General features: G+C 40.2%; 1 protein-coding gene across 3 annotated transcripts in view; it reads left to right on the top strand.

Annotated features, from left to right (window-relative positions):
* The window catches only part of MID1 (midline 1), a 331,223-nt gene that overhangs the window by 191,033 nt on the left and 127,199 nt on the right, over positions 1–12,991 (top strand). The gene's annotated exons all lie outside the window — the stretch shown is intronic.

Raw genomic sequence — 12,991 nt, 5'->3', positions numbered from 1 at the left:
TTGTATACATCTTCTTCCAGATACCAATAAGATTGCATTAGAAATAGTGAGAAATATGTGCTTAGTGTGGGACGGTTATGGATATTCTGAAGAAATAATTTTATGTATTATCTCAGCTGCTAATGCCAGTTTTCCAAGTACAATGGGTGTGTGCTGTCTGTAACAATATAAGCAGTTGTAGAGAGGTGTGCTTGTGCATATTAGCCACAATTTGATGACCTATGTATGTAGGGGCTCCCATTTGCTGAAGGGTGCATAGAGCTTCCCCTGTCCATAAGAGAGTGTGTGTTTTGCAAAACTCCATTTGTATTTCAAAGCTGCTGTAATACTGCTTTGAGCACCAGTTTCTTAGGATATCTGTTATCCTTTTAAATTGAGGGTAATTATAATTATGTTTAATCTTATTGCTTTTTTCCAAATATCTTTTGTATCATTGTTACATGAGGAAAACATTTTGATATCAGTTTTCTCCAGGATGTACTATTGTTTGTACAATACCAAGTATAGGCATTGGTTTTCAAAATCCTAACACATGGAAAGCAAAAAAAATTTTTAAATTGAATAATATTGCTACAATTATGCAGACTCCCCCTCCATATTGAAACTGAATCTTAAATCAGTGCCAAGACTGTTCTGCAGTCTTCCAGTACCACTACAAAATGTCCTTAGCATCTATTTGTTCAGTTATTTCAGGGGTTTGTTTTAAGCAGTCTCCAGCTCAAATAGCAGCTATGGGGAGCAGTGTCATATTTATGTGAGCCGGTGTTCTTTTAGCTGCCAGACTGGATACAGAACAGCATGTTAGAGGATGGAGAAATCCTTCAGAAGCCCCCTCCCCCATTCCATTAGGGAACTGCTGCTGTGATAGAAAATTTCAACAGACTGACCAAGTGCTGAAGGCATAAACCTGTATCTTTGTCCAATATATTTACATGTTACTGGAGTTTTGATGAAGAACAATCTTGTTTTTTTGAACATACGTATTTCCTCCTTCTCTTGCCTTGGGAATGAGAAAGGAAAGGTATATTAAGCTACATTAAAGGCATAATGGTAAAGTCTGCATCTAATTCTTTTACATATATGCCATGCCACATAATAATGTCATTTTAAGAACAGTCCTTTTCAGACATTACAGTTGGGTATAACCAGTGACAAGTACCAGGAGGGTCATGGGTAGTACATGACCCTGGTACATGCACTTGAATATCCCCAAATGTAAAATCTGAAAAGGATTAAAATATTTTCAGTATGTATCCCTCAAAACATATACTTGTATGTATTTCATCTTAGCCTTTTCTGAACTTTAGTAATTGTTTATATGTATGTTACAAGTTTTATGCATTTGCTCTTTAGAGAACAGTGATGATATTTTTCTTCGGTTTAGAGTGCAAACCTATGACTAGTTCCATTCATATCCATGTATTACTCATGTTGAAATCTGTGAGACTTCAAAAGAGTAAAAATGGGGTAGGATTTCAGCTTTGTGACTAATTCAAGGCTCCCCAGTTACAGCTCTCAAATCCTATTCAACTTCCCTGTGTTCCTGCAGGACTCTTATAGTATATTCTGGAAGCCCCATGAGCGCTCTAGAACTCACTAGAGCTGAAGTGAATTATGTAGCCATCAAGTTATACTTGAGGATTTTGTAATATTCTTCCTGCATAGAATTAACACAGTTTAAATATTTGTTTTTTTTAAACATGATGGACCATTTCCTTAAAAACAGCATCTTAAATATCTTTCAAGAAAATCCACAAAACGTTGTGATTCAATTGCTATTTATTTCATGACTTGCCCATGAACCAGTGTTTCATGGACTTTGAACTTATGGCTTTAGCTCAGCTATATTTACTTGGAACGAATTCCATAAGTGTTATAATTATGGAGCAAGTCTTAGCCCAAACATTACTTTTGAAGTTCCTGAGGGAAATGAATGGCAAAATATGTGCGACACTGACAATTCTGAACAGTTAATGTGGCCAAGTTTCTTGAATTAATTTTGTAACTACATAATCAATTCTTTAACAGTTACCACTTCTATTGCTTATTGTAGGAAAGTTTAGGTCATTTAACCTGTTCAGAACTCTTGCCTCTGCACATCTCCTTTGCCATTTAAAAGCAGGTGTGCTATCTAAACTTGTAGACCCAAATTTAGATAGCAACAGATGAATTGCCTTTCAGTATGTTTTCTCCAGCAAGAATAGGGTAGTCTTCTTTTTCTTCAAAAAAGGCGGTGATCAAGAAATTGCATATCACACAGAGTAGTATTTAATTCATTTGAAGCTTCTTCCATATATTTTGATGTTTCAGAAGTCAAAGATACAACAACAGATTTTGTCAAGATTTTGGTTCTATTAGACATGACGTTTTAACGTTCTCTGTGTTGATTCGGATAATAACAAATGCCAAATCACAGTCTGAAGATTGTGTGGCCTGTTTCATGTTCCAAGTAGATTTTGTGAGTTTTCCTTTCAAATAGCAGCAGTTTTGCATAGCACTCCTGCATGCCATGACAAGTTATTTTGGAAGTCAAAGTAGTTTCTTATTTTTCCTCTTTCTATTTCTTGTAAAAATCTCAAAAAGTGTTTCCTCTCCCTAGCATCTGAAAAAGTTAACTCTGACTCCAGTTCATGTTGGAATAAATGTTTAGTCTTCAAGGCAGCACTGGACTTCTGTCTTATTTTCCTACAATAAACACCAACACAGGTATTCTTTGAAGTGTCAGCAATGTGTCAGGGATTAATAGAACTTTAAACTAGGCATGGGCATGAACTAGGATAATGTTGGCTTGTGATGGTTCATGATTCATTTGATTGCCTGAACTGGTGGTTCATATTGGTTCATGGTTCATTTGGTTCAGGAGACATAGAACAGCCCCCTCACAACATGCCAAACTCACAGGAAGTCTTCAGCGGGCTCTCCACTCGCCCTCCAAGTTTGGTGAAGATTGGATTTGGAATGTATGAGTCAGGGCTTTTTTAACAGAAAAAGCCCAGCAGGAACTTATTTGCATATTAGGTCACACACTCTGGAACTGCATTCCTGTGTGTTCTTGCTCAAAGAAAGCTCTGGTCTGAGTTATAGCCACCCAAACCAGGAAAGCTCAGCTTCAGCTCTCACGACAACTGCTGGGAGAATCAAGACTCCCAGCTCCTTTCCAAGTTCTGAGGTCTTTCCTTTGTGTCTTCTGCTGCTCAGCACCTGGTCACCACCAATACTCCCTCTAAGCTGTGGAGTCTTGTGAGCAAAAAACTTTGTGAGCTACTGGCATTAAAGTTGTGAGCTATTGCATAAATTAGTTTGCTGTGGAGCCATTTTTCCTGAACTAAGACAAAAATGTGTGAGCCAGAGGCTAAAAACTCACATAACTCAGCTGAGAGGGAGTACTGGTCACCGCAAGGACAGTTTACTGCCTTATGCACCCTTAGTCTTGGAAGAATAGCCACTTAACAACATCCTGCCTCTCCCAGCATTCCTTTTAAAATAGTGTGTCCAAGACAGTGGATATATATGTGGTACAGAGAAACATTACCAGCATCAAAAGTTATACAGTATTTATTAAAAATGTTCACAAGCATACTTTTAGCACAGCACCAGATTGAGCAAGGGATTCAAAAGGAATGGGTGAAATGCAGTTCCTTTGTCCTTCTCTTGGACATTCCTTTGTCCCTCTCTTGGACATATGTCCAATCAGATGTTAAAATATAGGACAGTCTCCTTGGTTTATGATGTTACAGATCTCTACAGAGTTGTTATTACCTTGCAGCTTTCTCCATCTCTTCAGGCCAGCACATAGTTAATGGTTGCCTCCTCCAGACCTCAGCTAAGATTTCTGTCTGCTCTGATAGACTCAGCTCAAGAAGAGAGTTTCTTCCTTGACCCCTGAGTTCTGTCACCTCTCTTTTTCTTACCCATTGGCCAAGTCAGACCAGGTCAGAGAAGCTTTTCCTGAAGTCTCCAGAATTTCCTTCCTGAAGTCTCTTTGGTATTTAACACCTCCAAATCTCTGTTCCCTGGTGTGAAAGGAGGGAAGCTTGACCATCCCATTGTCTAGACATTTGTTTGAATCTGGGTTAAGGTAAGTATAGAAAGCAATTTAACAGGCTACTCCCGTCCCTGCTTGTTCTCCGCTCAGAAAGAAAAAAAACTTTTAAAACCCAGAGTGAAAGGGTTATTTTCATTTCATACCTCTAAAAAAATCTCTTCTCACAGCATCATAAATGTGCATGGTGCTCTGCAAAGTTTGTAAATAAGAAATATAGGTCTATGAACCAAAGAACTTTACCATCTACCATGGACACTATGGAACAGATAGAAGATATTGTGAGAGGCATCTGGGGGATACAGTTCTCTTATTTTGTTCCATTTTCATTAGTGCTGCATTTTCACTGAAGATCCACTTAGATTTATAAAAATGCATTTAAATCTTATGTGAGGTTGACTCTAAGCCCAACTGGTAACAGATCAAAACTATTGAACAAAAGTTACCAAATGAACATTCTAGAGTCAGAGGGTGATTCAGAATGAGCAACAGACTGAACGATGTGATTTTAATTGCAATACCACTTGTAAATTCAATTTAAAAAAAAATAACAACCCAAAAATATGACTGAAAAACACTGCAAGGAAGTGGCGTTATCTGAAAATCAGTTAGTTTTCTGGACCATTCTTCCCATTCATGCCCATGTCTACTTTTTTTTTTTTGTATTTGTGTGTGTGTATCCGTACCTGGAAGTTACAGTGACTTTTGGTGACTGACCCCTACTGGGGGTCTGGAGAATATTCAGAGAGGTGGCTGACTAAAGCCTACCGCGTCCTCTTGACTACTGGTATTTCAAGGAGGTCTTCCATTCAAGTACTTGCCAGAGTCAACCTTGCTTAACGTCTGAGATTAGATGAGACTTACCTGGGCTATCCAGGTCAGCTGCCCATTTCTACAATAAATGGGAGTCAGAAAACTGGGAGCTCTCTTTCCTAGTAAAATGCAGCCCTTCATTAGGTGGGAGAGGCTTTGTCTGTGTTAAGGCTGTGCATGAAGAAAGGATTCTATCATGAATTTTTCCTAACCTGTAATATCAAGTGAGAATGTCTGAATCCTCAAATAAAAAGGCAGGACTAGATGTTACCAGAGAAACTGAGTTGCAGTTGCCTGAACTGAGTTGCTTTATACCAGTCTTCTTTTTTCCTTGATATCTAGTATAACTCAATGTCTGGTGCTGCCATGCTAGGTGTTTTTCTGTACCTGCTGTTAGCATGTAATGTGAAGCAGGGAGTTTTTAAAAAATGCACAACTTGATGATGTCTTGTGTTACATATGGTTTTAGCATAAAGAATGCAGAAAGAGACCTACAGTGGTAGAAATTCCACATTTCTTGAAATGTCTAATTCTATCTTAAGAAATGATGTTAAAATGAAATAAATGAGACTATATTAAAGAATGGAAATAGGTCATCCACTATGTTGTATGCTCTCTTGCGTCGTCATTCAACTTCTGCAAATTTTATTCTGCGTGCATTTTTGGATGAAAGTTCATTTTTAATAGACCTAGAACTTCCTTTCTGCATTATATCTAGTGGTCCTACAAACACTACCTGTAATTCAGCTGCTGTCTAAAAGTGAGAAAAGAGGGAGAGGAATCTAGTACAAAAGGAGGACATTTCAATAGTACAGCAGCGGTTGAGAATTAATAATTTAAGATGTCTAAGGAGACATAAAAATCATGCAGTGAAGAAAACAGAAGCCATATAGCACTCTGTATGTCTTACACTATCCTAAGCAAAGTTATACCCTTCTAAGACCCTTCGAGGAACCCTGTGGGGCAGTTCAAGCTCTGCTCACGACCTGAGTTCAATCCCGGCGGAAGCTGGGTTCAGATAGATGGCTCAAGGTTGACTCAGCCTCCATCTTTCTGAGGTCAGTAAAATGAGTACCCAGCTTGCTGGGGGTAAAGTGTAGATGACTGGAGAAGGCAATAGCAAACCACCCTTAAAAAGTCTGCCAAGAAAACGTCCTGATGTGGCGTCGCCCAATGGGTCAGTAACAACCTGGTGCTTGCACAGGGAACTACCTTTACCTTTTTAAGACCCTTCAATGATAGTGGACTTTTTCCCCCTGCCAAGTCACAGCTGACTTATGGCAACCTTATTGGGTTTCAAGGTAAGAAATGTTCAGAGGTGATTGGCGGCTGCCTCTGCATCGTGACACTGAACTTCCTTGGTGGTCCCCTATCCAAATACCTTCATTGGCATAGAAATAAAAAGTACAGCAGAGCAAATTTACATAGTTTCAGCTATAAAAACCAGTCAAACATCAAGAAGGGGAGCTAGTCTTTTGCTCCCTGATTGTTGTGGCAGCCAAAAGGTACTTTGCAACTAGGCTTGTGATACGGGAACATCGGTCAGATAGTAGAAAGAAAACTAACTTCACCTCAGGTAATCCATAAAGGTTAGAATAGGTTTGATTATACAGTCCCTCACTTCCCCATAAAAATCACAGTGAAGTAAGACATGGGTGACCGTTTTGTGGTGCCTTCCATTACATGGGCAGAATCTTTCCTGATAAGAGATGTTGGCAAACCTCCCAGATCGGCTACAGCTGTAGCCCATGTGAAATTGCTGCTGGAGACGCTCTGCATCCCTCTTTTTTGAAAACTGTGTAAAGAATCTATATAATTGAATCATTATTGGTCCCAGGTCTGATGAAGACTGGAAAGAAACAAATACTTAATCGATTGGCTTGTCACCACACCACACTACTTTGGGACTTGAATATACATGTTTTGGACATTTGGACTGATTTCTATATACTTCTTATTAAATTGGTCACTAGCTTGCATTTTTTGTTGTGTAATCCATTATAGTGACCTCTCTCAGATTGTATTCTCTTCTGCACCTGGCGATCGGCAGCCCTATTCTAAAGCATCAACTTTCTTCACCAGTCTCATCTCTGTCTTGTATGGACTCATTTTGTCCAAATAAGCCTTGATTCAAAATGGAAAGCGATACTTCTGGAGGTATATAGATTTCATATAGATAACAAACCCAAAGCTTTGTCCCATCATTGAGGAGCACAAGTGACAAAATTGGGGCCGTCCATGACAGGTACTGACTCTGTTCCATGTCCAATTTGTCTGAAAATAAACAAAAACAAATGCACATGAACACTGAAGGGCTGCTGCTCCAATAACAAACCCATATTCCACATAATAAAAATAGAGGATTTAGTTATGTAAAAGGCCACTAATAAGAAGATTTTTTTGGATTTATATCCCGCCCTATACTCTGAATCTCAGAGTCTCAGAGCGGTCACAATCTCCTCTACCTCCCCCCCCCCCACAACAAACACCCTGTGAGGTAGGTGGGGCTGAGACTGCTTTTACAGTAGCTGCCCTTTCAAGGACAGCTTCTATGAAAGCTATGGCTGACCCAAGGCCATCTCAGCAGGTGTAAGTGGAGGAGTGGGGAATCAAACCCGGCTCTCCCAGATAAGAGTCCGCACACTTAACCACTACACCAAACTGGCTCCAGTTATTGGCCTGATTTAACTATCAGTAGGGCTGCATGTCCTTGTATTGTCAAGGGAACTCCAAGGCAAGATGTGGGAGATCCCTCAATAATTTTGCAACATCTTTACTTTTATTTTAAAAATTGATGCCTGCATTTTGTACTGGTGTTAGTATCTGTATTTTGTATGCCGGCGCCAGGATGTTGGAACAGGACAAGTGTAATCTGCTTGTTATAGCCAGTCCCTGTAGGCACTTCCGTGTTCAGAATGTATTTATGTATTGCTTTATTTATATCCTGCCTTACACTCCAGTGGGGACGTAAAGTGACTTACATCATTTTCCTCTCCTCCATTCTATCTTCACAACAACCCTTTGAGGTAGGTTAGATTGAGTGTGTGACTGGCCCAAGATCACTCAACAAGCTTCCATTGGTAGAGTAGAGAATCAATTTACCTGGGTTTCTTGGATCCTAGTCAAGCACTTTAATTACTACACTATGCTAGCTCTCAGTTGAACTTCCCCAGTTCATCCTCAAAGGCAGCCCTAACAACAGCATGTTGTAATAGCCCATCTGGGATGCCGCCAGGGCATATGAGTTTATTAGTTGTTCTTATTGGATAGCATTCTGATTTTAAAAATGTGTATATGAAAATTAATGTTTGCAGGAAGCTGGTGAAGGATTGCAGCCAAGTTGTCGAATGAAGACAGATTCCAGATGGGCAACTGTGTTGGTCTGTAGCTATTAATTGGCTGTTCACCTATGTAGAGGCATCTCTCTGTGTGTGTAGCTTCCTTTTCAGTGTATCTGCGGAAGTGTGCCTGCACGCAAAAGCTCATTCCTTGAATAACCTTTTGTTGGCCCAATGCTAAGTTCAGGACACTTTACACCATTACTGTCCTGACATGTAATCCAATAACACACTTATACCGTTTTCGCACACAGCTAACCTCGCAGTCACAATCCTGTTCCCTCCGCAGCGTCCAGTCAGATTTCGCACCATCTGCGCCGGAGTTACAGGAAGTGCCGCGGCTTTTGTGTAGCAAACGTAAACCGCTAAAACCCAGTTTACATTTGCTATGCAGAAGCTGCGGCACTTCCTGTAACTCCGGCGCAGATGGTGGGAAATCCGACCGGACTCTGCGGAGGGAACAGGATTGTGACTGCAAGGTAAGCTGTGTGCGAAAACGGTAATAGAGAATCCAAAAAATGACAAATAAGTATGTTGGAACTGGCAGGCTGCTAATTATGAATTGGGAGTCTGAGATCTGAGTCTGGTCAAACTTCATGAAACTAGTCTGCTCAGTATATCTATAAAGTTATTTGCGCATTAAATAAGTACTTTGGGCTGTCTGCCAAATGCATCCTCCCAGGCACATAGCCTTTTAACTACTTGAATAGGAAATGTAATGATGGAAGCACCTGTTACATCTTCTGGTGTGAACTATGCTAGCTACCCCTTTTGGTTCTTTATTGGTTTGTCTACAGGTGTTCAATTTATAGCTTTTTTCTAAGGAATGTTTTAGGGAACAGCTACCAGAATAGGATAGCCAATTTATGCATTCGCCATTCAGAATTCACTCTGGAGCTGTTTTGCTTGGCAATCTGTATACTTCTTAGAACAAATGTGTCTGACTTGATTATAGCTGGAATTAGATTGCCTCAGAATTTGTTAAGCCTCTCTCCTTCCCTCTGCAGACATTACAGGGCTGTTTATGGACTCAGTCCTGAGGACAGATCTAATGCCTAAGGCTTCAGGTTTAGGCAGTAGAAAATAGTACAAGAAAGATACTTTATTGTTCTGCTCTCATTTCCCCCAAACTGACCATAACTCTCAGTACTGCAGTCTTTCAGAAGTTCAGTTTTTAAGGATTAACTTTCAGGAGCTTCTCTTTACATGGTACACATCATTTTTCATTACTGGAAAAAGCTGATGTGGAAATAGTGAGTCCTAAAACAATCAAGCAAATGTGCATAAGTACATTTGGTGAATTCTTTGAAATTTGACTTGCATGAACAGTGCTCAAGAGAAAATGAACAGATTAGCACAGTCATTACTAAAATCCCCTTAATCCCATTTTTATAGTATTTATAACAATGAGCTCTTCAGAGTTGGAAGCAAAGAAGATTCAATAGCAGGAAGTTTGTATAACACTATTTTTATGTATTATCTGTTCAATTGTATTTGAAGGTTCTAACAGTGTTTTCAGTCCAGACTTCCATTGTCATTTGGTCTTTCACTTGTTATTGCCACGTAATGCATCTCTCTGAAGCTGGGTAGCTTTTCAGTGTTCACATTAGAACAATGCATTGAAGACATGATCATAACTAATTCTGGAAATGTGTTAGTGTCAAACAAGTATTCTGCATTTGTAGCTCAATTATGCCAACAAGTTTAATCAGGTTTCAGTTATTTCCCATGTAAACGTGTAGAGATTTGGATATCCTGCTTTCAGACAATATGCTATTTCAGAGCCCCCGCCCACACCAAAAAAGCAATGTGAGTGGTTGTATCAATATTAATCTCTCTGAGTTTTCAAAAAAAACCCCACAATATGACATCCTCTGGATCCCCCAGAGCAGCTACTGCTGCTACCTATGGTAGTGGTAGAGTTAGCTATCTTCCTGCTGAGTGCAGGGTTCTCCCACACCCAGATTCTGCTGGCCAGCATCACTTAACTGGGCAGTGGAAGGAAATGCCTGGTAAAATGGGAAGGGCAGTTGGTGTCCCCAACAGTCTGAAAGTGACACCATCACTCTGGGTGACTCTAGCATTTGTTTAAAACTGTGGTTAAACTATAGAGTTTTGGGCAGATGCAGAGCATCACCCCTGCCTTAATGATGTGAATGATGTCATCATGCCGGGAATTCTCACTGTTCAAAATTTCACTATTAGTCTGAGGTAAGTATGCATAGGACTGCAGCCATAATCTTGTGTGCTGGTAAAAGGAACTGGTGATTAGTTGGGACATGCCAAGGCTTATCTGTCTCTAGAGATTTTGTATTTTGTGAACTGTAAATATTACTGTGGTGTTTGAGTATGTAATATTCAATTCTTAAAGGATTACCATAGTCTTGTCCTTTTAGCGCTGATGGTTATATAACTGGCACTCTTTTCCTCTGCAGCCAAAACTTGCATGTGTTGTGATTGAATGGATAAAAATATGTCACACTAAATCTCAGTCAGCCCTTGACAAACACAAAGTAGTAATGACTGTTGTACTTCTGTTGTGTGAAAATAAAAATGTAAGTTGCTACATTTGATTTTACTAGGAAACACAAATTTAACAACTGAGTAGTAGACTTGACAGGCAGTGCAAAAGTTGGAAACCGATGTGGCCTACTGATGATAGAAACCCAAGAGAAAGTGACTGTTAGTATAGTGTTTAAAACCCCAGTTAGGGTTGCCAACCTCCAGGTGGCGTATGGAGATCTGCTACTACAGTGGATCACCAGATGACCAAGATCATAGAATAATAGAGTTGGTAGGGACCTCCAGGGTCATCTAGTCCAACCCCCTGCACAATGCAGGAAATTCACAACTACCTCCTCCTAAATTCACAGGATCCACATTGCTGTCAGATGGCCATCTAGCCTCTGTTTAAAAACCTCCAAGGAAGGACAATCTGCCACTTCCCAAGGAAGCTTGTTCCACTGAGGAACTGCTCTAACTGTGAGGAAGATCTTCCTAAAGTTGAGCCGGGAATTCTTCTGATTTAATTCCAACCCATTGGTTCTGGTTGTACCTTCCGGAGCAACAGAAAACAATTCTACACCATCCTCTATATGACAGCCCTTCAAGTTCTTGAAGATGGAGATCATATCAACCTCCTCTCCAGGTTAAACATGCCCAGCTCCTTTCTTCATAGGACTTGGTTTCCAGATCCTTCACCATCTTCGTCACCCTCCTCTTGACCCATTCCAGCTTGTCCTTCTTAAAATGTGGTGACCCAAACTGAACACAATATTCCAGATGAGGTCTTACCAAAGCAGAGTGAAGTGATACCATAACTTCACGTGATCCAGACACTATACTTCTGTTAATACAGTCCAAAATTGCATTTGCCTTTTTAGCCGCTGCATCACACTGTTGACTCATGTTCAGCATATAATCCACTAAGACCCTTAGATCCTTTTCGTATATACTACTGCCAAGACAAGTCTCCCCATCCTATAATCATTCATTGAATTTTTCCTATCTAAATGCAGAACTTTACATTTATTCCTGTTAAAATTCATTTTATTGATTTCAGCCCAGTTTTCCAGTCTGTCAGGATCATCCTGTATTAGTTCCCTGGGGGAAAAAATGCTGGTTTGAAGGATGTACTCCATGACATTATACACTGCTGAGATCCTTCCCCTTCCAAAACCCAGCCCTCCCCAGGCTCCACCCCCCCCCCCCCCCCAATCTCCATGTATTTCTTAACCCAGAGCAGGCAATCTTACTCATGTTTCAAACAAAGATAAGGTATGTTCTAAATGTTTCAACCCTGAGTGCTGCTAAGGCTAGAAAAAAAGGGGGGTAAGGACAAGTGGAAGTTGTGAGGTGGACTTACAGGGGTGCCTTTGGCAACACCATTATGTCATGCCACTATCCTAATGGTGATTTTTGTTGTTGTTTATTTTTCCCCCAGTGCTACTCCAAGTGGCTGTGGGAAGAACCAGTTATCAGGGAGAGCCATAGTGGGAAACCTGTCAATCTTACTGCCACTCCAAACACCCACATCAGACACCCATGTTTTCCTGAAAGGAAGACAAACTTTAACATACGTCAATTCTCCTTAAAAGTTCTACATAAAAGGTTTTTATCATATAAGTAAAATTTGTATGCAGATAAGTTGTAGGGCAAATTTCCTACCTCTGTTGTGCTTTGGGGGGGCAGAATTAATAGAGAAGCAGTTTTTAGGACACTGTTAGTTACCAAACAATGCCTCAAAGTGTTCTTTCTGAAACAAAAACTAACTGGATTACAAAGCAGCCACAGATATATCATCTTGGGTACTTTTTGCCCCTGGCCATATAATGTATGGGAGTACAGAACTACCCTAGGGGATTGCTTTTTTGCAGAAAACAGTAGCCCAGGGAAGTATTTATTAGATACAGAACTTCCTGGCAACATACCTGATAACCTGGAAAACATCACCACACAGCACAGAGAAAAAAAATACCTCAAAGATTCAATGTGTAAAAATATAAATTTTAGATGTTTTCCTATAAAATTCATTAAGAAACACAGAACTGGAAGGGGCTTCAAGGGTCATCTAGTCCAACCCCCTGCTTAAAATAGGAAGTTCACATCTACTCCTCCAGTGACCCTGCTGTATGCCTAGAGGAAGGCAAAAACTCCAGGATCGCTGAGTGAGTCTGATCCAGTGAAAAATTACTTCCTGACCCCAAAGTGCAATTGGAATTACCCGTGGTATGCAAGAAAGGGCCATGGGAGCCAAGCATTGGTTCACCTTTTTCTTCCCTCTCACAATCTGCCTAAA

The sequence above is a fragment of the Heteronotia binoei genome, chromosome 3, assembly GCF_032191835.1.
Source record: "Heteronotia binoei isolate CCM8104 ecotype False Entrance Well chromosome 3, APGP_CSIRO_Hbin_v1, whole genome shotgun sequence".
NCBI lineage: Eukaryota > Metazoa > Chordata > Lepidosauria > Squamata > Gekkonidae > Heteronotia > Heteronotia binoei.
The sequence above is the reverse complement of the archived record's forward strand: the minus strand, read 5'-3'. Positions and strand labels throughout refer to the sequence as shown.